Source organism: Tiliqua scincoides, chromosome 16 (genome assembly GCF_035046505.1).
Source record: "Tiliqua scincoides isolate rTilSci1 chromosome 16, rTilSci1.hap2, whole genome shotgun sequence".
Classification (NCBI taxonomy): Eukaryota; Metazoa; Chordata; class Lepidosauria; order Squamata; family Scincidae; genus Tiliqua; species Tiliqua scincoides.
This window is the reverse complement of record NC_089836.1, coordinates 835,647-858,146: the sequence shown is the minus strand read 5'-3', so window position 1 is coordinate 858,146 and position 22,500 is coordinate 835,647. Positions and strand designations below refer to the sequence as shown.

Here is a 22,500-nt window from a genome sequence, read left to right as displayed (position 1 = left end):
CCAGCCCCCTTACCTAGCAGGAGACCCTTCAGGTGCCTTGTAGTGCTTCTGAGCAGAGCTGGGAGACGGTGTAGCAGTCCGGATACCTGACACAAGAGTGGAGTGCGTCTGGAGCAGGCGCGAGAGATGAAACCGCCTTTCCGAGTTAGACTCCCGAGCCATCTAGGGTATCGTTTACAGAGACTGGCAGCCACCCTGCGGGGTTCCTATGGGAATTTTTCCCAGCCCCGTTTGGAGACGCCGGGGATCGAACCTGAGAATCTTCTGCGCATAAAGCCTGTGTTTGACCTCTGAGCCCTCAAGCCACGTGGGGTTCAGTAACACCCCCTGAAACCGCTTGCTGAGTTCTTTGGAGGGAGCACAACCCCATTCCAAAAAGACTGTGGCCCCCTTTTGAAGCTGATCCAATTCTAGCAGTTTCTCCCCCATCTCCACTCTGACTGCCTGATATTAATTGGTCAGGCTGTGTGTTTTGGTTGTCTATTATTAATGGTGGTGTGCCCGCTGCCCAGCTGATGAATGCCCCATGCATTTTTCATGGCCTCATTTTTTATTTGTGTGATCTCTGCGCCATTAGAGTGCAGTGCGCTTTGTCGCCATTGATGTTCCCCGGCGAGGTTCTTGCAGTCCTCAGTTGGGCAGATTCAGCGCTGATTCTCTCCTCTCCGCCACCATTTGCAAAGCCTCCGTCCACCCTCTTTCCATATCCTAGTGTTTCTTTTTGTGTCTGCCCCTCTTGTTTTGCACCGTAGTGCAATCTAGACTAGATGGCCCCCTTTGGCCTGATTCAGCAGGGCTCTTCTTAGGTTCTTTAATGCAGGCACATGTTCAGCAGGGTTAGATGCTCAGGCAATCGTTATCTGAAGGTTTGCCTGAAATCATGTGGCAGGGGGTTCCATAGGCAGACACCACCATGGAGGAGCCCTGCAGCATCTCTAAATGTGGAGGGAGATGCCAGTGTCTTTCTCTGGATAGCCAGGAACATGTGGGTGGAGGAGAGAGAATCACAGAGTTGGAAGGTGCCCACAAGGTCATCCAGTCCAGCCCCTTTACCTAGCAGGAGACCCTTCAGGTGGCAGAAGCCGAGGACGGTGCGTGAAACACAGACATTAAATAGATCGGTGGTGCGAACCACGGTCGGATATATAGATTATAGCGCTTGGTCCATCTAGCTTAGCATTGCCAATGCTGACTGATAGAGTCTTTCCAGGTTTCCGGACACTGACTGGCAGCTACTGTCCGGGGTCACTGGACTCTGGTGGGCAGCAGCTCTTCAGGATTCCAAGTAGGGCTCCTTTCTGAGATGTGACCAGGGGATTGAACCTGTGCCTGGTTAGTATTTGGATGGGAGACCGCCTGGGAATCCCGGGTGCCGTAGGCTTATACCATAGTCTTTCGAGACTGAAGGTTGCCAACCATATATATTATATTAAAAATATATTTATGCGTAATAATAACCAGAAAAAAGACCCTCAAACGTTTATCTCCCTGTATTTACATGTCCTTGCAAACTGCAGGAGCTGAGCTCTTTGCAAGGTAACTAGCAGCTACAGTGTCTGATTTCTGAACAGGTGATGAGTGATCTGTTCCTTCCATCGCCCTTTGGGGACCCACCGAAAATCAGGTTGCAACCCAACAGTGGGTCCTGACCCACAGTTTAGGAACCACTGTTGTATACGCAGTGCAGGGGCTCTCTCCACTGAGTCGTAGCCTCTCCTTCCATAGTTCTCATGCAGAGATGTGTCCTGTACAGCTCTGCTGTCATGGGGGTATTTTAACACTGGTAGTGCCAAGAACTGAACCCGCTGCCCTTTGCCTCATGCCACTGAGCTACGGGGTTCTTGATGATCCTAGGACCCCACTGAGTCAGACCCTTGGCCAATCGAGGTCAGTGTTGTCCGTATATTAAGTGGCTAGCTGCCGAGTCGGGCTATTGCTATATCTAGGCCACTGTTGTCAACAGTGGTTGGCTTCGGTTATCCTGGGGTTCAGACAGAAATCTTTTCTCATCCCAACTTTGAGACCCTGCCAGGGGTAGAACCTGTGGCTTCCCATGTGCAAACCAAGAGCTCTAATTGAGCTAAAGCTTCTCTCCTCACAGTAGAAGGTGTGGATACACCATTCATTGCTGGGCCTCCTGGCCTCATAGTGTAATATTGTCCTCAGCCCAGGGGCATCACTGGGGTGTGTGTGTGGGCCGCATCAGGTGACACTCAGGGGGCTGACACCAAAATTTTTTAAATCTTGGTATTTGCAAATAATACCATCATGTCATATATCAGTCAAAGTGTAATTTCAAGCAGAATGCAATGCAACAAAGCCTGTTGAAATATCTCTAGTCTAACAAAGGTTATAGCCAAAAAACCAGCAGGGGTGGGGCGATGTTACATTGCCACGCCCACCTTTGCCCCACCCACTGCATGGGAGAACATAACATAAGAACATCAGAACAGCCCTACTGGATCAGGCCATAGGCCCATCTAGTCCAGCTTCCTGTATCTCACAGCAGCCCAGCAAATGCCCCAGGGAGCACACCAGATCACAAGAGACCTGCAAGGCTTCCTGGCAATTGTAGTTAAGAACATAAGAACAGCCCCACTGGATCAGGCCATAGGTCAATCTAGTCCAGCTTCCTGTATCTCACAGCGGCCCACCAGATGCCCCAGGGAGCACACCAGATAACAAGAGACCTTATCCTGGTGCCCTCCCTTGTCAGCTGAACCTAAGAACAGCCCCACTGGATCAGGCCATAGGTCAATCTAGTCCAGCTTCCTGTATCTCACAGCGGCCCACCAGATGCCCCAGGGAGCACACCAGATAACAAGAGACCTTATCCTGGTGCCCTCCCTTGTCAGCTGAACCTAAGAACAGCCCCACTGGATCAGGCCATAGGCCCATCTAGTCCAGCTTCCTGTGTCTCACAGCGGCCCACCAAATGCCCCAGGGAGCACACCAGACAACAAGAGACCTCATCCTGGTGCCCTCCCTTGCATCTGGCATTCTGACATAGCCCATTTCTAAAGGAGGTCCATCATGGGGTTGTCGCACTGGCCTTCCGCACCGGGAGCTGCAAACCCTAGAGACGCCACAGCCTGTTTGAACACCCTTAAGTATCTGCCCCCATTAATCTGCTGCCTGAGGCGACCATCTCAGTTGGCTTCAGAGATGGGCCAGCCCTGAGCCTGGCTGTTCCTCCAAAGCGGCCCGAATCAAAATTCACCTTCCCACGGTTGACCAAAGACGCCAAGCTGGCTTGATGCGCCGCATCAAACATGAACTGGAGGTCGTGGCAATCGTTGATCAATGTTACTTCGGGTGGCCTTGCACAAATGTTGCATTTCAATGCGCTGTGAAGCCTCTCATTGATATGGTTGTCCGCGCACCCCAGGCAGCTGTTTAGCGGAGAGGAGGTGGTGCTCCATTACTGATGCTGGAAGGAAAACAGGAAGCATTATTGTTGACCTCTGAGGAGTCTTTAATATGTATGTATGCCGATCCCTTTGGGGCTAGGCTGGGTCGTTGGCATGGTATATATAATTGATCTCTGCCCTCAAGGACCTTACAAAGTTCTGGGAAGGCAGAGCAGTGGATTATGGAAAAAAAAAAAGAATAAACAATGCCTAGGGGTGCTGAAGGAATCATCGGACAATGGGGCAGGTGTATAGGGTGCTTTTTATGGGATTAGACATGGAGCATGTCATTTGTGCTGGCTGTTTTTCGAAGAAACATGCTTTGCATACAGGAGGATCCCTGGTGAAATCCTCTTAGACTAGTGTTTCTCAAACCGTGGGTCGGGACCCGCTAGGTGGGCCGTGAGCCCATTTCAGGTGGGCCGCACTCATTTCAACGTGTATTTTATTTTTAAATCAATTAAATGTGATGCTCCCTTGGTATGTGACTGCCTTGGGAGAAATGGCACAGGTCTATACTTTGAACAGGCTACTATGGATGTGCTTTTCACAATGAGAATCAATGGGGCTTACTCCTGGGTAAGTGTGGAGAGGATTGGAACCTTTGGGATGTTTGGGGAATTTTTTTTTTAAACAGGTCAGCAACTGCTTGGGAGAGTAAGCGGGGTTCTTCTTTATTTTAAATACATTTTTAAACCTATACTTACTGTAAACTTTTAATTGTCTTAGGCTGCAGTCCTACTCACACTTTCCTGGGAGTAAGCCCCACTGACTATAATGGGACTTACTTCTGAGTAGACACGCAGAGGAATGGGCTCTTACTTAATTACTTCATAAATTTGATTTGATTTTGTTGTGTGTGTATGTGTGTGTGTGGAGGGGGGGGGCTGTTAAAATTTTTTCCTCCCTGGTGTTCACTTCTAGCCATGACATCACTTCCGGTGGGTCCAAAGAGATTATCATTCTAAGAAGTGATTTCCAGTGCTGAAATAAGAACATAAGAACAGCCCCACTGGATCAGGCCATAGGCCCATCTAGTCCAGCTTCCTGTATCTCACAGCGGCTCACCAAATGCCCCAGGGAGCACACCAGATCACAAGAGACCTCATCCTGGTGCCCTCCCTTGCATCTGGCCTTCTGACATAGCCCACCTCCAAAATCAGGAGGTTGCGCATACACCTCATGGCTTGTAGCTCGTAGTGGATTTTTCCTCTAGAAACTTGTCCAATCCCCTTTTAAAGGCGTCCAGGCCAGATGCCGTCACCACATCCTGTAGCAAGGAGTTCCACGGACCAACCACACACTGAGTAAAGAAATCTTTTCTCTTGTCTGTTTTAACACTCCCAACACTCAATTTTAGTGGATGTCCCCTGGTTCCGGTGTGATGTGAGAGTGTAAAGAGCATCTCCCTATCCACTCTGTCCATCCCCTGCATAATTTTGTATGTCTCAATCATGTCCCCCCTCAGGCGTCTCTTTTCTAGGCTGAAGAGGCCCAAACGCCGTAGCCTTTCCTCGTAAGGAAGGTGCCCCAGCCCCGTAATCATCTCAAAAATGTTTGAGAACCATGGCTCTTTGTCAATACTCTATGGGCTGACCCAGTAGAAGATCAGGACTGTACCATAGTTCGGTGGTAGAGCCCTGATTTGCATGCAGAAGATCCTGAGTTCAATCTCTGGCAGCAGCTTCAGGTGTGGCTGGGAAAACCCTTATCCAAAACCCTGGATTGTTGCTGCCAGTCAGTGTCTGAAACCCCTCGAGACCTGTTGCCAGTCAGGGTTGGCAGTACCCATTCATGCCACCCTCTCTCAAACAAACACACTCATAGTGCAAACTTATTCATGTCTGCCGGGAAGTAAGATCTGTTCCTACCAATGGGGCTTGCTCCCATGTAAGGTGTTTAGGATTCTTCCCTTAATCTGATAGCTGTCCTTCAAGCTGCCTTTCTCTGTTCCCCACTTTGCCACTGGCATGACTGTTGATCTTTTTTTTTAAAGCTCCGGAGAGGCTGGCATGGTCATAAACGTTAAATAGCATCCCGGCCACTTTGACAACTTGAAAGGCGGAAAAGGGAGGTTAGAAACCTTTTAAAAATTAAGATAAATCAGTAACATCTCAAGCTATGGCTGGGTAGATCTCACTGCCATAAACTTAAGGCAGAGCCCTTGGAGGCGGGAGGGAGGAAGCACAGAAGCATGTATATACCAGTAATATATTTTCTCAGCATACCGGAAGTGCCTGTGGGGGGGTCCTGGAATGGATCCCCGTCGATAAAAAGGAGACTCTAGTTAGCTAGCTAGCTAGCTAGCTGTATATATTATATATATAAATTAGCTAGCTAGCTATTATATATATCAGTGGTTCACTTACATTTAGTACCGGGACCCACTTTTAAGAATGAGAATCTGTCAGGAGACCCACCGGAAGTGATGTCGTGCCTAGAAGTGACATCATCAAGCAGGAGAATTTTGAACAATCCTAGGCTGCAATCCTTACCCAGGAGGAAGTCCCGTTTACTATCATTCTTAAAAGATTATACACAGTGGCTTGTTAAAAGTACAGGTCTGTCAGATTCCCCCAAATGCAGGCACTTACCAGGGGAGCATCAAGTCTGATATCTTAAAAATGAAAGATTGAAATGAATGGGGAACCACCTGATATGGGCTTGCGACCCACCTAGTGGGTCCTGACCCACAGTTTGAGAAACACTGACATATATATAATGCAGATTTTTGTGCTCTGTGCTTTAACATGGTCATATTCTCTCCCTCTCTCTGGCCTTTTTGAGCACCCTAACAGACTCTTCAAAGTTGATTTTGGCTCAGCTAATAAGTAGTAAATTAGCAGGGACGTTCGAGCTGCTATTCTGGCAGAGGACATGCTCTGCAAAGACTTTTATCCGCCTGGCAGTCCTCTCTCTCGCTCTCTCTCTCTCTCTCTGTCTCAGCGAGAGCTGATTTAAGCTGTCACTGGTGAATTCATGTCAGCCATTGAGCTGGGCTGGTCCGATTTCTCACGCACATCCTTTGGGCTTGTTTGGAGTTGGCGGGCGTCAAAACAGCAGCTAGTTGCATAAACAAGAGCGAGCAATTTATGGTGTCTCTCCCTAGCTGTGTGTACATCACAAAGCCTGCCCTCCCACCCCACCCCAGCAGTTTTTCCATGGTGTATTTTTTTTTTTTAAATGCCCTTTTTCAATTATGCAGGGGATGGACAGAGTGGATAGAGAGATGCTCTTTACACTCTCGCATAACACCAGAACCAGGGGACATCCACTAAAATGGAGTGTTGGGCGGGTTAGGACAGACAAAAGAAAATATTTCTTTACTCAGCGTGTGGTTGGTCTGTGGAACTCCTTGCCACAGGATGTGGTGATGGTGTCTAGCCTGGATGCCTTTAAAAGGGGATTGGACAAGTTTCTGGAGGAAAAATCCATTACGGGGTACAAGCCATGATGTGTATGCACAACCTCCTGATTTTAGAAATGGGCTATGTCAGAATGCCAGATGCAAGGGAGGGCACCAGGATGAGGTCTTTTGTTATCTGGTGTGCTCCCTGGGACATTTGGTGGGCCGCTGCGAGATACAGGAAGCTGGACTAGATGGGCCTGTGGCCTGATCCAGTGGGGCTGTTCTTATGTTCTTAAACTACAATTCCCAGGAGGCCTTGCAGGTCTCTTGTTATCTGGTGTGCTCCCTAGGGCATTTGGGGTCGCTGTGAGATACAGGAAGCTGGACTAGATGGGCCTATGGCCTGATCCAGTGGGGCTGTTCTTATGTTCTGGTCTGTGAGTGATTCAGGAACAAACTTTGGGATATAGAGGCATGCCTCAATATCCACGGCTCCAGTGTATGTAGTTTCAGTTATCTGCGGATGTCAGGAATACCAGGAACCCACTCCAAACATGTTCAGAAAGAAGCCCCCCCCCCGGCAAGTTTAAAACTTGTTTGGAGTCGGTCCCCAGTATCCATGGTTTCTGTTATCTGTGGGTGCATCCCAAACAGAACCCCCACGGATACCGAGGCATTCCTGCAATGCCATGTTATGTAGTCAGTCCTGGGGGGCCATTTGTTGCACAGCCCCTGTGGTGTGTTGAGGGGTGTGTGACAGGGCCTTTCTAGTGGTGGCACCCGGGCTGCGAAAATTTTCCACCCTGGGAAATAAAACCCACCTCGTTTGTCCCTGCTGTCTGGCCCCTAGTTTTGAGATGAGCTTTTGGCAGGAAGTGAATTGGACATTTGCAGGTTTGGGGGCGTCTTTGTTCCACCGGCAGCTACCATGTGAGTCATTTCCATCTTGCTTTTGTTGATCGATTGTATTTAACAGTTGTTTTGTTTTTGTTTTACGGCCCTGGAGACCGGTCAAAATGCAAGCACGGCAGGCAGCTTAATTAAAAATAAGCCCGGTTTCTTAATCGCCTGCAGTGCTCTCAAAGGTCTACCTTGTGTATTTTGGAGGGACTGGTTTGCAGGTTGCTCAGCCCTCTCCGACACGGAGGTGAAGAATTAACACCCCCCGACCACAAAATGCGGTTAGGTCTTGGCCAACCCTAAGAGAAATCAGGCAGGCAGAGATACCCGGGCATTGCCGCTGTCATGGAAAAAAAAAAACACCCCAAACAAGTAATATGACGTAGGGATTGCAGTTCCTATAAATAGAAGCGGAGACTCAGGGGAAGAAATTGGAGATATTAGAACAAAGAGAGACGGAAAGCAGAACTGGCAAGAGCCAACAGGTCTGTTCCCTTTGATTAACGTGGAGAGCGGTGTTTACCCAAAGCAGGAGGGGAGCTTATTTCTCTTCCTTCTGTGCCCCAATGACTTAAGATGAAATCACGTGTACTTAAAAAACAAATGCCCAAGCTTTTATCTAGATGCCTTGGGAAGAGGTCTGGGGAGGTGGAAGGGTGAATGGGCATAAAAACCTCAGAGGAGCCCTGTGGAATCAGGCGTGGCGGCCCACCTTCCTGCATCTCACGTGGCCCACCAAATGCCACACAAGACAACATCCTGTTGCCACATTTTTACACCGGGACATTTGGGGACAGCCTACTTCTAAGACCAGGGGGTTGCATATACCCATATTGGCGTGTAACCCATTTCTTCCAGAAACCTGTCCAATCCCTTTTTCGAGGCATCTAGGCCAGGCGCCGTCACCACATCCGGTGGCAAGGAGTTCCACAGGCTAATGATACACCGAGTAAAGAAATATATATATATATATATATATATATATATATATATATATATATATATATATATATATTTTTTTTTTTTGGTCTGTTCTAACTCTCCCGACACTCAGGGTTAGTGGATGTCCAGAGAGGGGATTGTGTGAGAGGGGGAAAAGCACAATATCCATCCCCTGCATAGTTTCAGTGGGTCGGTGGGGGAGCAAATAGTGACCAGGCTGTGGGTTTTTCAAGTCCAGTGCGCTTTTGTCTAGTCCCCAAATGGCTCTGGGGGAAAATTTGGGGACAGAAGAGGGCATTCCAGGAGTCAGTTATCATGTCTGTTGTATCTCTATGCTGGACAAACCATCAAGTGCCACGATCCCAAAAAGTCAAGACTGTGTTTTATACCTTCCGGGGCGGCCCATGAATGAGGTCAGCTTGGAACAGATGCTTCAGGTAGCCTCGCATCTCTCCATCCACTGCTTCTCTTCCTGCTCAGAGGAATAGAGGCTTCCTGACATGGCCTGATGCGTCAAGGGGTTCTAGGGTGCCCCCCTCCAGATTGGTGGGGCAGGGGGTGCAAAAGCCCCACCCTGACCAAGTGCTCGGCCCTTGCAGGACTTAAATTTTCAGCCAGTGCTGAAAGAGCTTTGAGAAGCTGGGATTTGGTTGTCTAGAAGGGTGGAGACCCGACTTGGCGTATGTCAGGGGAGGAACTGCCTTCCATTGATGAACAGGACCCCCCAGCCGGCTGAGCCACACATATGTCTTGTTGTGGCAGTGCCTTGGCACTCCGTCCTGGTTGAGGAATCCGGGGCTGGCTTCTGAGGAGGGATGGCAAACTCTGACCTGTGTCCTCCATGCAGTTCATCTTCCCCCCCCCCCCCAGCTTCGTGGACATTTTCTTGTCCTCGATAACAAAATGTCTTTTGACATCTCTGCCTCTTCCTCTGGTGTCTGGTTATTTGTATCTTCTCCCCCCCCTGGGGGGGGGCCCCACTTTGCTGCCCTTTTTCCAGAGGCTGGTTTGGGCCAGGAGAACAATCCGGAAGGGACCCAGAGAGAGAGGCAACCAAACTATTTGGGGATGAGAGGACCATGGGCGGTCCTGCCTCCAGAGACTCAACTTCTTATGTGCTTAAAGGATGTTGTCCCCCTGCGTGTGTTTGCCTGTTTGCAAATACAGGGGGCCCTCTTTATCCGCGCACTTGGTGTCGGTGGATTTGGGCATCCGCAGATGCCAAGGGCCACCTGGACATGACCGGAACTTGCCGAGAAGAACCGGAAGTGGCTTCTGGTCATATCTGGTAGACCTTCTGAGGAGGTGGGCATTGGAGGCTGATCTCAACTGCCTGTATTGACTTCCTTTGTCCTTTGCCTCTTCTCTGCTACTGCCCTTCTTTGCCTTTCGAGAAGGAAGTGGGCGGGAGCAAGAGAAAGGAAGTGCAGAGGAGTGGTGGAGACACTCTAGCCCACCACTGCCATTCCACTCCTTCTCTCTCATGTCTTGCTACTGCTTCTGCCCTTTGCCTTTTTAAGGGCCAGGAGCGAGTTGGAAGGGGAGGAAAGTTGGGGAGGCTTTGCAGTGGCAATGGGTGCTGCCCTCAGCAGCTATCGCTGCTAGATAAGTGCAGGGAGGGTTGACGTATGGGGTGGTGCTGGCAGAGGTGGGGTAAGGTGTCTAGCAAAGTCCACCCTGCCTCAGGCAACCACCTTGCCCTGCCTTTATGGTGTGCTGGCCCTGGCAAGCGAATGCCATGCATGGAGTTATCAGTGCCAGGGGTGACTTAAGTGTTGCTTACACATTTGGAAAAATAAATAGGCCAGGACAACAAAAAGCCAGCTAAGGCGGCAGGAATGGAGACCAGAGATGTTTGGAGTATGAATCAGAGCTTGACGTGAGGAAGGGATGGAGTTTTGCAATCCCTCAGAGCTGACTTGACAGCTGACGGCTTATAGGGAATTATATATATTTTTTTCACATTTTTATACCCTCTCCTTCTTGCAAGGAGCTCAGGGTTCGTCTCCTCCTTTTGTCCTCACAACAATCCTGTGAGGTAGGTGAGGCTGAGAGAGTGACTGGCCCAAGGTCATCCAAGAAGCTTCACGGCTGAGCAGGGATTTGAACCTGGACTTCCAAGTCTAAGTCCAACTCCCGAACCATGACACCACCCTAGATCTTGAATGGTGTAGGAAGGGTTGATGAGACGGCCGTGTCTAGTTGACGGGGGACATCGGTGTGTGTGAAGGGTCTCCACCTCTGAGCAGAAAAGCTGGGCAAAGATGTGTGGGGTGGGATGGAAGTGGAAAGGACTAGCCAAGATGCTAGGTTGCCTGTTTATGAGGTCATGCAGAGACTGTAGAGAGAGATCCAAGGGGGGAGCCCAGGATGGAACCTGGAGAATCCGTCCATGGAAAGAGGGAAAGCCGAGAAGGTGCCCCCCCAACACAAATGATGAACGAGCAACTTTGCTCCAGAGTTGTAGGAAGGGTGTTGATCTGGGGAGCGAGGTCACCCAAGCCAGGGAGGATGACAGAATGGAAACACTTCTGACTGGAGTTTCATGTTCCGGGCGGCTGCTTAGTTACAGACCAAGGTCAGGGGATGTGGCTTACCTGGCTGGGGAGGAGAGGGCGAGGTCGGAATGACGGCAGCGAGTCGTGATCCTTCCTTGCAGGAAGGAACCTGCTGTGTGGGGCTGATTCAGGCTGTCTGAGCTGATGTGTGGGAAGTGGTGTAGCTAAGGCATGTCCCATTAACACCCCCAAATTTTAACACCCCCATAGCGAAAACAGAAGTGGCCTCTAAGACACCCCCTCAAGGCATGGCACCCAGGGCAATGTACTCCATGACCTCCCCTTAGCTATACCACTGCATTTGGGCTCGACTGAGAAATCTTCTCTGGTAGAGATGCGTGTCTGTGCATAGGCTGGAATATCAGAGCTTCCCCACCCACAACCTGTTGCTGTGTTGCAAATGGCCTTCATCATTATTGGGGCCAGCCCAAGACGTCCCCCCCAAAGCCATGAGGTGCCACAGCAAATATCTTGTGGTGAGCTGGCCTCTGCTCTTCCCACGCCTTGGTTTGGAAAATGACAGGGAGCGGCATGAAGAAAAAGAGGATGTGTGGAGGAGAAGAGTGTGGCGGGCTAGAAGGTTGGGACGCTCTAGCCCGCCCTTCTCTTCTCCTCTTCTTCACTTCTGCTTTTGCTTTATCCCCGTCTTTTCTAATCCCAGAAGTGATTGGCAGAGCAGAGCAGTAGAGGCGAGTGGGAGGGTGGAGTCAGGCAGCCCCCCAACTGAAGTGAGCACCTCAATTGGCTACATCGATGGACCACCCCTTTTTTCAGTTGTTGTCTCTGTAATACAGTGGGCCCTCCTGGTGTTGCGGCTCGTCACCTGCAGATTTGAACCACCATGGATGCTTTCCTGTGCCTCCAGGAAATGACCAGAGGTAGCAGACGTGAACCGGAACGTGCTTCCGTCGCATCCTGTAGGCCTTCTAGAAGGCATGATGCAACCTCAAGATAAGAAATTGCAGCGCCACGACCCTGCCCCCTTTATCTGGGACTGCAGATTTTGGTATTGGGGGGGGGGCTGCTGGAACCAATCCCCCATGGCTATCAAGGGCCCCACTTTATCACCACCATACCTGGCACTTCACAACCGGTGAGAGGTCAGGTTCCCTGCCCTGAGGAGCTCCCAGTCACAAGGCAGAGGTAAGGTGGTGGCTGGAAGAGGAACAAGGAAGGAATGACTATTTCATGGAACCCTTACTTGGGCTGAGCTGTCAAGGGAGTGGTGGGTAGTGCCGCAGGCTTTGTGGGACAGGTGAATTTGGAGAAGCACCTTGAAGGACGTTAGAGATGAAGTACCCCAAAGGGCTGAGCTGGGAGGGTGCTCCTTGCGTATGGGCCGGCGTAGATAACCTCGTTCAGAAAATACCATAATAGAAACTCCACGGTCTTCTGTTTATCGAGAATAGTCTCTCTCTGTGCCCCCCCCTTGTCCCTTGCAAATCGCTGCCCCTGTTGATGCCTTCAGTGGATACTTTGCTAGCTTGGTGGCTGGATATTGTCGTCTCTCTGGGTTCAGGACCCAGTTAACAGTGGTTTGGAGAAGACCCCCTCTATCGACAGCACAATGGGTCACGCAGACCATCCCTTTAGCTCTGCGCTGGAGTGGGTCCATTCTGCCACCACCGGGCTGGACGCAGCTTGCAACCCATGCCAGGGAAGTGTGGGATCAGGTGGGTCTAGAACAGTGATTGTCAAGCTTTTTCATCTCATGGCACGCTGGGGAGGCACTAAAATGGTCGAGGCGCACCAGCAGTGTCGTGACAATTGACGGGGCACGCTGTGCTGAGTTAGGGGCTCACATCCCCCCAATGGCCCTACTAATAGATGACCCTCTCCCAAATTCAGTTGACAGGGGACACCATGCTGTTGATGGGGGGAGCTCACATTCCCCCAATGGCCCTACTAATAGTTGACCCTCTCCCAAACTCCTACGGCACACCTGGGGACCCTTTGCGGCACACCAGTGGACCATTCCACAGGGGCTGAAAATGGCTGGTCTAGAATTAAACAGCTCGGAAACCTTTGTTTTAAAGCAGCTGGATTTCTACCCCGAGGCAGATCCTTCGGCCCACAGTCTGGGGTAGGGGCACACTGTTCCGGGCGTGCGAGATTCCAGCCACCCTGCTGCTTTTGTACACACGGAAGCTGGAGAGGTAGTTGTTGTGGCTTCCACCGTTCCTCCTTGTCTTCTCCCTGGGAGCTTTGTAGGAGGGGGAGGCCTGTTGCCCTTGGGGCTGTCCTGATTGCCAAGTCCTTCCGCTGGGGTTGCGCAAAACCGCCGCGGCATTCTTGGCACTGCCTGTTGTCGTGACACAGCAAAAACGGGGCGGTGCCATGCTGCCGCAGAGATCCAAGCTGCCTCCGTCACCGGGCCAATGACTGACGTCAACAGAGAGGCACGGAGCCTGCAATTACCCCCTCTGTCTCCCCAGTTGTGGGGACCGATCGCCGCGAGATCTGTTTATGGCTGGGGAATCAAAGGATCTTCTTGGGGTCGTGTGCCTGGGGGGGGGGGCTGACCAGCGTTAAACTGGCCTGACTGGTTTTTTGAGTGTGTGCGGTTGGGCTGTGTTTACCCATAGCGATCGGAGTTATGTTCTGTAGGGTCAGGCGGACTAAAAGCGCGCACCCGGCCCCGGAGTAAGTGCTCGGCTGACGGCACGGAGAACGCTGTGGGTTAAGTAGCTCCAGAGGACTCGTGCCAGTGAGCCAAGCCGTAAAGGAAAGCAACACTTATCTCCCCCACCCCGTGAGGTCCCAAGGGGCTCTTGTTCTTCCCTCCCAGCCTGGCATCTCTGCATCACCAGCTTCGCTGCCCCGAAAGAAAGCCATGTGTGAGCTTGCTGAGGCCGCAGTATGCTATTTTTAGCATCAAAGCCAGCCTGAGTGTTTCAAAGGTGATCCCGGGGAGGTGTGAGGTTGCACCCTTCACAGTTCTGAGGCTTGGAACCAACGAGGCCTGGGCAACCGGTTCAAGAGGACCTGTCTACGTGCTGGGTAGCAAAGCAGCAGTCCAAGTGGGTTTCAAACAAAAGCTGGGACAAAGGAGAACATGCCTCTGGACCAGAAGGGAATGTTCTTTGCCTTTCTCCGTGTAGGAAAAGGGGACTCTGCAAGAGTGCCCTTTGGTTGCTTTTAAAAAAGAAAATATATTGTGATATCGGTCTGTGGAACTCCTTGCCACAGGATGTGGTGCTGGCGTCTAGCCTAGACGCCTTTAAAAGGGGATTGGACGAGTTTCTGGAGGAAAAATCCATTATGGGGTACAAGCCATGATGTGTAAACGCAACCTCCTGATTTTAGGAATGGGTTAAGTCAGAATGCCAGATGTAGGGGAGAGCACCTGGATGAGGTCTCTTGTTATCTGGTGTGCTCCCTGGGGCATTTGGTGGGCTGCTGTGAGATACAGGAAGCTGGACTAGATGGGCCTATGGCCTGATCCAGTGGGGCTGTTCTTATGTTTTTATGATTTGGCCTAGAGTTAGCATGAATAAACAGAAATTTCTCCCCCCCCTTTGGGGTATAGTTAAGCAGTGGAACTCCTTGCCACAAGAAGCACAGGGGGTGGCGAGAAGCAGCCGTGGGTGGGATTGTGTCCTCTGTCCATGGTGAACCTCAGTGGACTCCGGATTGAGGGAGGCTTGTGCGCCTCCCCCCACGGGCACACCTCTCTGGCGCATGCCTGGTGCGCCCAGCAGTGTTTCACTGTCTTGCAGTTGAGCCACAAGCAGGCGTTAAGTGGAGGCTGAAATTGAGCCCGAAATTGAGCCTTTCAGAGCCCCGGTGGGTGGAGTCCCTGAGCATTCAGCACCTTTCCTGCGCCACACCTCTAAATGGCCGTGCGCAATTGCTTCTCCAGTTGCCTTATAAATAGCTTCAGCCTTGGGCGTGTTGCGTTCCTTTTGTGTGCTGGGTGCTCCTTTTGGAGGTCATTAAATCTGCAGTGCAGCAATCGTGATCATGTTCATGTTGGCAACCTTCAGTCTCAAAAGACTCTGGTATCGCGCTCTGAAAGGTGGTTCTGGAACAGCATCTAGTGTGGCTGAAAAGGCCAATTCGGGAGTGACAATCCCTTCCACACTGGGAGCAAGTGCAGTCTGTCCCTGGTCTGTCTCCCTGGCTGTGGGCCTTCCTTCTTTGCCTCTTTAACTCAATCTGTTGGCCAAGTGTCTCTTCAAACTGGGAAAGGCCATGCTGCACAGCCTGCCTCCAAGCGGGCCGCTCAGAGGCCAGGGTTTCCCACCTGTTGAGGTCCACTCCTAAGGCCTTCAGATCCCTCTTGCAGATGTCCTTGTATCGCAGCTGTGGTCTACCTGTAGGGCGCTTTCCTTGCACGAGTTCTCCATAGAGGAGATCCTTTGGGATCCGGCCATCATCCATTCTCACAACATGACCAAGCCAACGCAGGCGTCTCTGTTTCAGCAGTGCATACATGCTAGGGATTCCAGCTCGTTCCAGGACTGTGTTGTTTGCGACGGGTGCTTAAAACCCGTGTTGCATCTATTTCCAAGGTGTTTGCTGGCCACCAGGCTTCCTTGAATGAATACAGGCTGTTGAGTCGGATCCTGGGCCCATCACTCTTGTCTCTGTCGGCACTGACTGGCAGCCGCGCTCCGAAAATCCCTGTCCTGTGTGCCAACGGAACACGGGACCTACAGCATGCCAAAGGCGGGTTTTTTATTTTTTAGCCCAAGCTTTGCAGGCCCCCCAGTTGGCGTTTCCAGGCAGGGCAATGAAAGATTCCTGCCTGCTGCCAGTCAGTGATGACCTAGGTGGAGCACTGGACTCGGGTTGGCAGCTTCCGGAAGAAAATTTGCCTTGCAGTTAGTCTGTGGAACCTCTTGCCACAGGATGTGGCGATGGCTTCGGGGATGCCATGGAAAAGGGGATTGGTCAGATCGATGGAGGAAAGGTCCGTCACAGGTGACAAGACTATTCAAAGCAACCTCCTGGTTCTAGAAGTAGGATGATTCTGAATGGCAGGTGCCAGGGAGTGGCAACGAGATGCAGGTGTCTTGTGGTCCTGGGGCATTTGGTAGGCCACTGTGAGATACAGGAAGCTGGACTTGATGGGCCTTTGGCCTGATCCAGCTGGGCTCTTCTTATCTACAACCTGTGGCGAGGAGTTCCACAGGCTAATTACACCTATCGCTCTGCAAGGGAGGGCACCAGGATGCAGGTCTCTTGTGGTCTTGTGTGCTCCCTGAGGCACCTGGTGGCTCACTGTGGGATACAGGAAGCTAGACTAGGTGGGCCTTTGGCCTGATCCAGCATGGCTGCTCTTATATTCCCATGTTTCCTAATGCCTGTGTCAGCAGTTTTCAACCGGTGTGCCCCAGTTGTGCTGTGGGAGACTTTTTCGGGGGAGGGGTGTCATTTAGTAGTAGGCTCATTGGGGGATGACAGCCCTCCCCCAACAGCATGGTGGGCCTTGTCAATTGTCAAAAAACGGATGGAATGCCATTTTAGTGCCTCTTCAGCATGCTGTGAGCTATAACCCTTCCCGGCAAATCTAACAGTGAACTAACAGTTCCCTTCCAGGTCATGGTTGGCAACCTTCAGTCTGGAAAGACTATGGTATAAGCCTACTGCACCCGGTATTCCCAGGCAGTGTCCCATCCAAGTACTAACCAGGCCTGACTCTGCTTAGCTTCCGAGATCATGGTAGAAGCCTGCAGCACCCGGTATTCCCAGGCGGTCTCCCATCCAAGTACTGACCAGGCCTGACCCTGCTTAGCTTCCGAGATCATGGTAGAAGCCTGCAGCACCCGGTATTCCCAGGCAGTGTCCCATCCAAGTACTAACCAGGCCTGACCCTGCTTAGCTTCCGAGATCATGGCATAAGCCTACAGCACCCGGTATTCCCAGGCGGTCTCCCATCCAAGTACTGACCAGGCCTGACTCTGCTTAGCTTCGGAGATCATGGTAGAAGCCTACAGCCCCCGGTATTCCCAGGCGGTCTCCCATCCAAGTACTGACCAGGCCTGACCCTGCTTAGCTTCCGAGATCAGAAGAGATCTGGCATGTGTATCCCCCCTCCCTTTTAGTCTTGATCCTGCAGAGAAGTGTAAGATTCCACTCCAGAGCCCAAACAGAAGCACATGGTTCTTCTCCCCAGGCCCCGATGGATGCCCTTTGGAATATACTGGTCAAAATCCATTGTTGGCAGAGTGACGGCAGGTGTGCCCTGGCGTGCTTTTGTCATGGGTGGCTCAGATCATCCTTCTGCAAGGGGGGAATCCTTTGCGTTGATGTGGGTGCTTGAGGCATTTGTCCTTGCTTTGGAGGCTGAACACCTGGCACTGAGTCAGCAGGCCAGCCTGCCGCGAAAGCCAAAAGAAGGCTTCGTCAAGGGTGTGTGGTCCTGCCTGACTTCATTGCCTTCTGCATGCAAGAGATGAGTGCAGTTGATCTAGTCTGGAACCTCAGAAATGCATCATTGTCTCAGGACTTGTGGCTGGCCACATCCTGCATAAGAACATAAGAAGAGCCCCACTGGATCAGGCCGTAGGCCCATCTAGTCCACCTTCCTGTATCTCACAGTGGCCCACCAAATGCCCCAGGGAGCACACCAGATAACAAGAAGACCTGCAAGGCCTCCTGGGAATTGTAGTTTAAGAACATAAGAACAACCTCACTGGATCAGGCCATAGGCCCATCTAGTCCAGCTTCCTGTATCTCACAGTGGCCCACCAAATGCCCCAGGGACATGTTGGCAACCTTCAGTCTCAAAAGACTATGGTATCGCGCTCTGAATGGTGGTTCAGCCACAGTCTAGTGTGGCTGAAAAGGCCGATTTCGGAGTGACAATCCCTTCCACACCGGGAGCAAGTGTAGTCTGTCACTAATGAATTTATTTAAATTTTATATTTAATTTTTTTCCCCCGGCTCTCAGCACTGTGCCAGATATTTGATGCTGCCCTTCGGCCAAAAAGTTTAGTGACCCCCAGCTCTAAAGCCTTACCTCACTCTCGCCGGAAACTCCTCTGCTAGTGGGAGACGGAGGAAGGAAGAGAGAAGGAAGCAGAGGTGTGAATCGAAAGTAGCGCACTGTCAGGGGTACTGCAGTGAGAGCAGGGTGATGCGCGCCACCTTGAGCTCCTTCTGCACATCAGAGCACACTTTTGCCTGCGATCTGCTTGCAGAAATGCATTGCTAACTCTCTTGTTGAGATAGTGAACCTCTGCTAAGTTTAGGGAATGCTGTGTGAGTGTGTGTGCGTGTGTGTGTGTGAGAGAGAGAGCGAGCGTGTGCGACAAGATTTCGACGCCAGCTGGAAAATTTCCTTTTGATCCTTTTGATCAGCGTTTACGGAGGAGCTTGTTCCCCAGTTGCTGTCTTGTCATGCCTAAACTGGGACGATTTGCTTTCACAAGGTACTGCTGGGGAGCTTGTGCAGGCATTGGGAAGGAGTCCGTCACTTGTGCGCCATGTGTTTTTCAAATCATTTTTATTCAGGCCCTTGAAATTCAACACTTTCCTTATTCATTGCGTAGAAAACCACAGTTAAGAGTAGACCCCAGAACGCAAGCATTTGGGAAAAGAAGGAGACTTAAGGCTCAGTCCTAACCCGCTTTCCGGCACTGACGTAAGGGCAATGCAACTTTGGGGTAAGGGAATAAACATTGCTATACGTTGAGGAGGTTTCCTTGACTGCCCCCCCCAACTGTAGAGTGTAGGACATGCCCCACTGGCACAGCTATGTCAGTGCTGGAAATTTGGTTAGGATTGCCCCCTTAATTTCTTTTTCTGGAGAAAATCAGGTTGCAGGGCTAGATTGGCAGAGGGGTCCCCAGTCTATTGGGGTTGTGGCACAGAAAAAGTTGAAAACCACTGGTCTACATTGCAGTTTTGATGATTGTGAATGTGTCGTGAACTGGCAAGTTCCCGTCTTCTCCTTCACGCGTGGGAGGGGGGGAGCTAGGGAACTTCCACCTTCAGGTCTGAGTAAACCGTAGTTTCCCATAGTCCTCGCCGGGCTCGGGAAACTGTGGTTGATTCGAATTGTCGCGGGTTCCAACCAAGTGGGAATCTGAACCGACAGTTTGATCTGGGTTCGTTTTCAGTTAACCGTGGTTAGAACCAACCACGGTTTCCTGAGTGTGGAAGGCACTGCGGTTTGCTCAGGAAAGGAAGCGTGCATGCTCAGAGGAGAACAGAAAGGGGAGGCATGCAAGCCCAGGGCACGTGGGAACTGAGCTGACCTACAGTACTTTTTGCTGGGGCTTAGAGTTGGAGCAATGCAGAAGGTCCCAGGTTCAAGTCATGGCATTTCTAGGTGGTCTGCAGCCTGCCGGTTTCAAAAGCTGATGAAGCTCATTTTGAACTTCTGATGAGAGACTCTCGAGGAAGGAGACCCTATGGCCATATAAGTAAATATGGAAGGGGAGCCTGCAACCGTATGGGCCTTTGACCTGATCCAGCAGGGTTTTCCTTATGTTCTTATTATGTTCAATCAGCTGGGCCATATCTAAGTTTGAGGAGGCCGTGTGCCACCCAGCAATCTATGTTGTTGGCTTCCTTAAGATCCATGGCCTGTGGGTGCATGCTTTGTCTTGATGGTATCTCTGAGCAAGCATGCCTGGTTTTTTTTTTCTCCCACAATGCCCTTTGCATTATCACTCTAGGGCATTATGGGACAAATATGGCACTCCCCCACCCCCATTGGCATTTTAAATATCCTTCCTCAGTGCACTGGAATAATGCCCATTTGCAGGGCATTGTGGGAGAGAAGACCACAGAAGAGTAGTTGCCCAGAAGAGTAGTCTCTGGGCTCTGACCAGTCTTCACTGGGAAGTCCTATTTGGGTCCTGGAGCTCAAGGATGTCACCTGCAGACGCTTGATTTCTTGCAGGGGTCAGACAGTGATTCATGGCCTGAGAATCAGGACGTTATCAGTATATAATGGAAGATTATAAGGTCGTTATAAGGACATTGTCGTTTCAGAAGCGACAGCTTGGAGTTGGGCGGTGACAATATTTTGGCTTGACGACCCTCCCGGCTCCTTGGAAGGTTTCAGGACTTGTTTAACTGAACAGCTCCGTTTGCCTGGAGACTGATCCGAGCCCTTGACTGGCGGCTTGGAGATCCAGGCTGGAATGAAGTATCTAAGAACATGCAATGCACCCGTGTGGAACCCAGGACCCCATGTCCACCAACCAGGGGGGTGTGGCGGCAGTGAGGGCAGTGGCTGTGGTCACCCACCAGCAGTCAACCATGTTCAACATTGCAGCCCCACTTAATGAAGAAGGAAAGTTCAAAGGAAAAGGGGGGGTGTCAAGATGATCCTCTCATTTGACCAGGAAGTCAAAGCATTCGGTGTAGACCCCTATCCACGGGTCTCAACTCTCCCATTCATACATTACAAAGCCAGAGATTCCTAGGTGCATCTGTACTGGTTTCTGTTACCTTTTGCGCACTAGACGCTGTTCCAGAACCACCATTCAGAGCGCGATACCAGAGTCTTTCGAGACTGAAGGTTGCCAACATTGCGCAGAACAATGGCATAGATGCGTCTTTGCTTTGCCACACAGGATCGTGAGAATGATGGACCCTATGGGGAAAAACACATCTCTGTAGTGTGTCTTTTAAACAGGCAACTCTTGTTGAGCAGCTTTCCCTTGTTGAGCGAAAAATGTGCCTGGGGGTGGCACACGATTGAGACGTGCAAAATTATGCAGGGGATGGATAGAGTGGAGAGAGGAATGTCCTTTTCCATGTCGTAAAGCACCAGAACCAGGGGACAGCCACTAAAATTGAGCGTTGGGAGAGTTAGAACAGACAAAATACTTCTTTACCCAGTGGCTAATTAACCTGTGAAACTCCTTGCCACATGACGCGGCGATGGTGTCTGGCCTAGATGCCTGTGAAAGGGGGTTGGGCAGATTGATGGAGGAGGTGGTCATCGCAGGTGACAAGCCGTGATATGGGTATATGTGGGTTTGAGAGGCAGCCCAGCTCTGAATGCCAGGCACTGGGAGTGGTACCAGGATGCAGGTCTCTTGTGGTCTTGTGTGCTCCCTGACCCTAACCCTGAGGCGTCTGGTGAGCCGCAAGAGGCTGGGCTAGATGGGCCTTGGGCCTGATCCCGCAGGGCTCTTCTTAAATTCATATCCTGTTGTGTCTGATTTGGAGCACCTGTTCCTGGCCGTGGGTGTGGAAGGGTTTTATTGAACTGGGTTGGGGAGTGTGGCATCTGGTGCTCCCTGCCAGACTGCCGCAGCTGGATCTCTGCAGAGAGATGGAGAAGGGGGGGGAAGCCCTAAACCACTAACCGCTGTCAATAGCCTTGGTCTGGTGCCACAGGAATGTCCACCTGCTTGATGAAAACCGCTGGGCGCGTTTGGCCTTGGGGGTGATGGAGTGCACTGATTTTTGGCAATGGGCTGCAGAGGCTTGGCATATAGATGGAGCGGCACATCATAGGGGTCAGGGGAATTGAGCTGGTTGTCGTGAGGGCAGTGTAAATGACCACCTGTAACAGGTGATTGCCCCCCACCCCCCAACCACTGATGGGTACTCAAGTCAGAGCCAGGCTATTTTTCCATTCTTGACAGTCACGGAGGTTCGGAAGTGGGGCAGATTGCCAAGGGGTTTGTTGGATTCTCCCTTGTATTCAAGCAGAGGCTTGACAGGCTGGAGATGCACTAAGCGGATTTCCTGCTGCAGGGCAGGGGGTTGGACTAGATGACCTTGTGGACCCCTTCGAACTCTAGGATTCCAACTCTTCCAACTCAAGGGAGGGCACCAGGGTGAGGTCTCTTGTTATCTGGTGTGCTCCCTGGGGCATTTGGTGGGCCGCTGTGAGATACAGGAAGCTGGACTAGATGGGCCTATGGCCTGATCCAGTGGTGCTGTTCTTATGTTCAGCTGTCAAGGGAGGGCACCAGGATGAGGTCTCTTGTTATCAGGTGTGCTCCCTGAGGCATTTGGTGGGCTGCTGTGAGATACAGGAAGCTGGACTAGATGGGCCTATGGCCTGATCCAGTGGGGCTGTTCTTATGTTCTTAGGATTCTGTGGCATCATTCAGCATGTGATCCCCAGCTCATGCTTGGGGCATTGTGGCACACTCACAGGGGCATCATAGGATGTCCCCGACGGCCCCTCCTAGCTCTTCCCTGGGTGTCACCGTCTTGGATCTCACAAAATCTCATGAGATTTGGGTGCCACCAGTTTGGATTTCATGAGATCCGAGAGGGTGGCAGCCAGCTGAGCCGGGAAGAAGAGGCTGCAGGGGGCATTGTGACCTGGGTAAGTTTGGGAATCGGTGCGTTAAGGCTGCAGTCCTGTGCACGTTTACCTGGGAGTAAGTCCTTTTGGCACAGTGGGATGTACCTC

The 22,500-nt window shown here is 51.3% G+C and overlaps 2 protein-coding genes across 2 annotated transcripts in view; one reads left to right on the top strand and one right to left on the bottom strand.

Annotated features, from left to right (window-relative positions):
- The window catches only part of NOTCH1 (notch receptor 1), a 787,535-nt gene that overhangs the window by 492,727 nt on the left and 272,308 nt on the right, over positions 1 to 22,500 (bottom strand). The window lies entirely within an intron of this gene.
- Positions 1 to 22,500, top strand: part of MEGF9 (multiple EGF like domains 9) — a 66,994-nt gene that overhangs the window by 16,657 nt on the left and 27,837 nt on the right. The gene's annotated exons all lie outside the window — the stretch shown is intronic.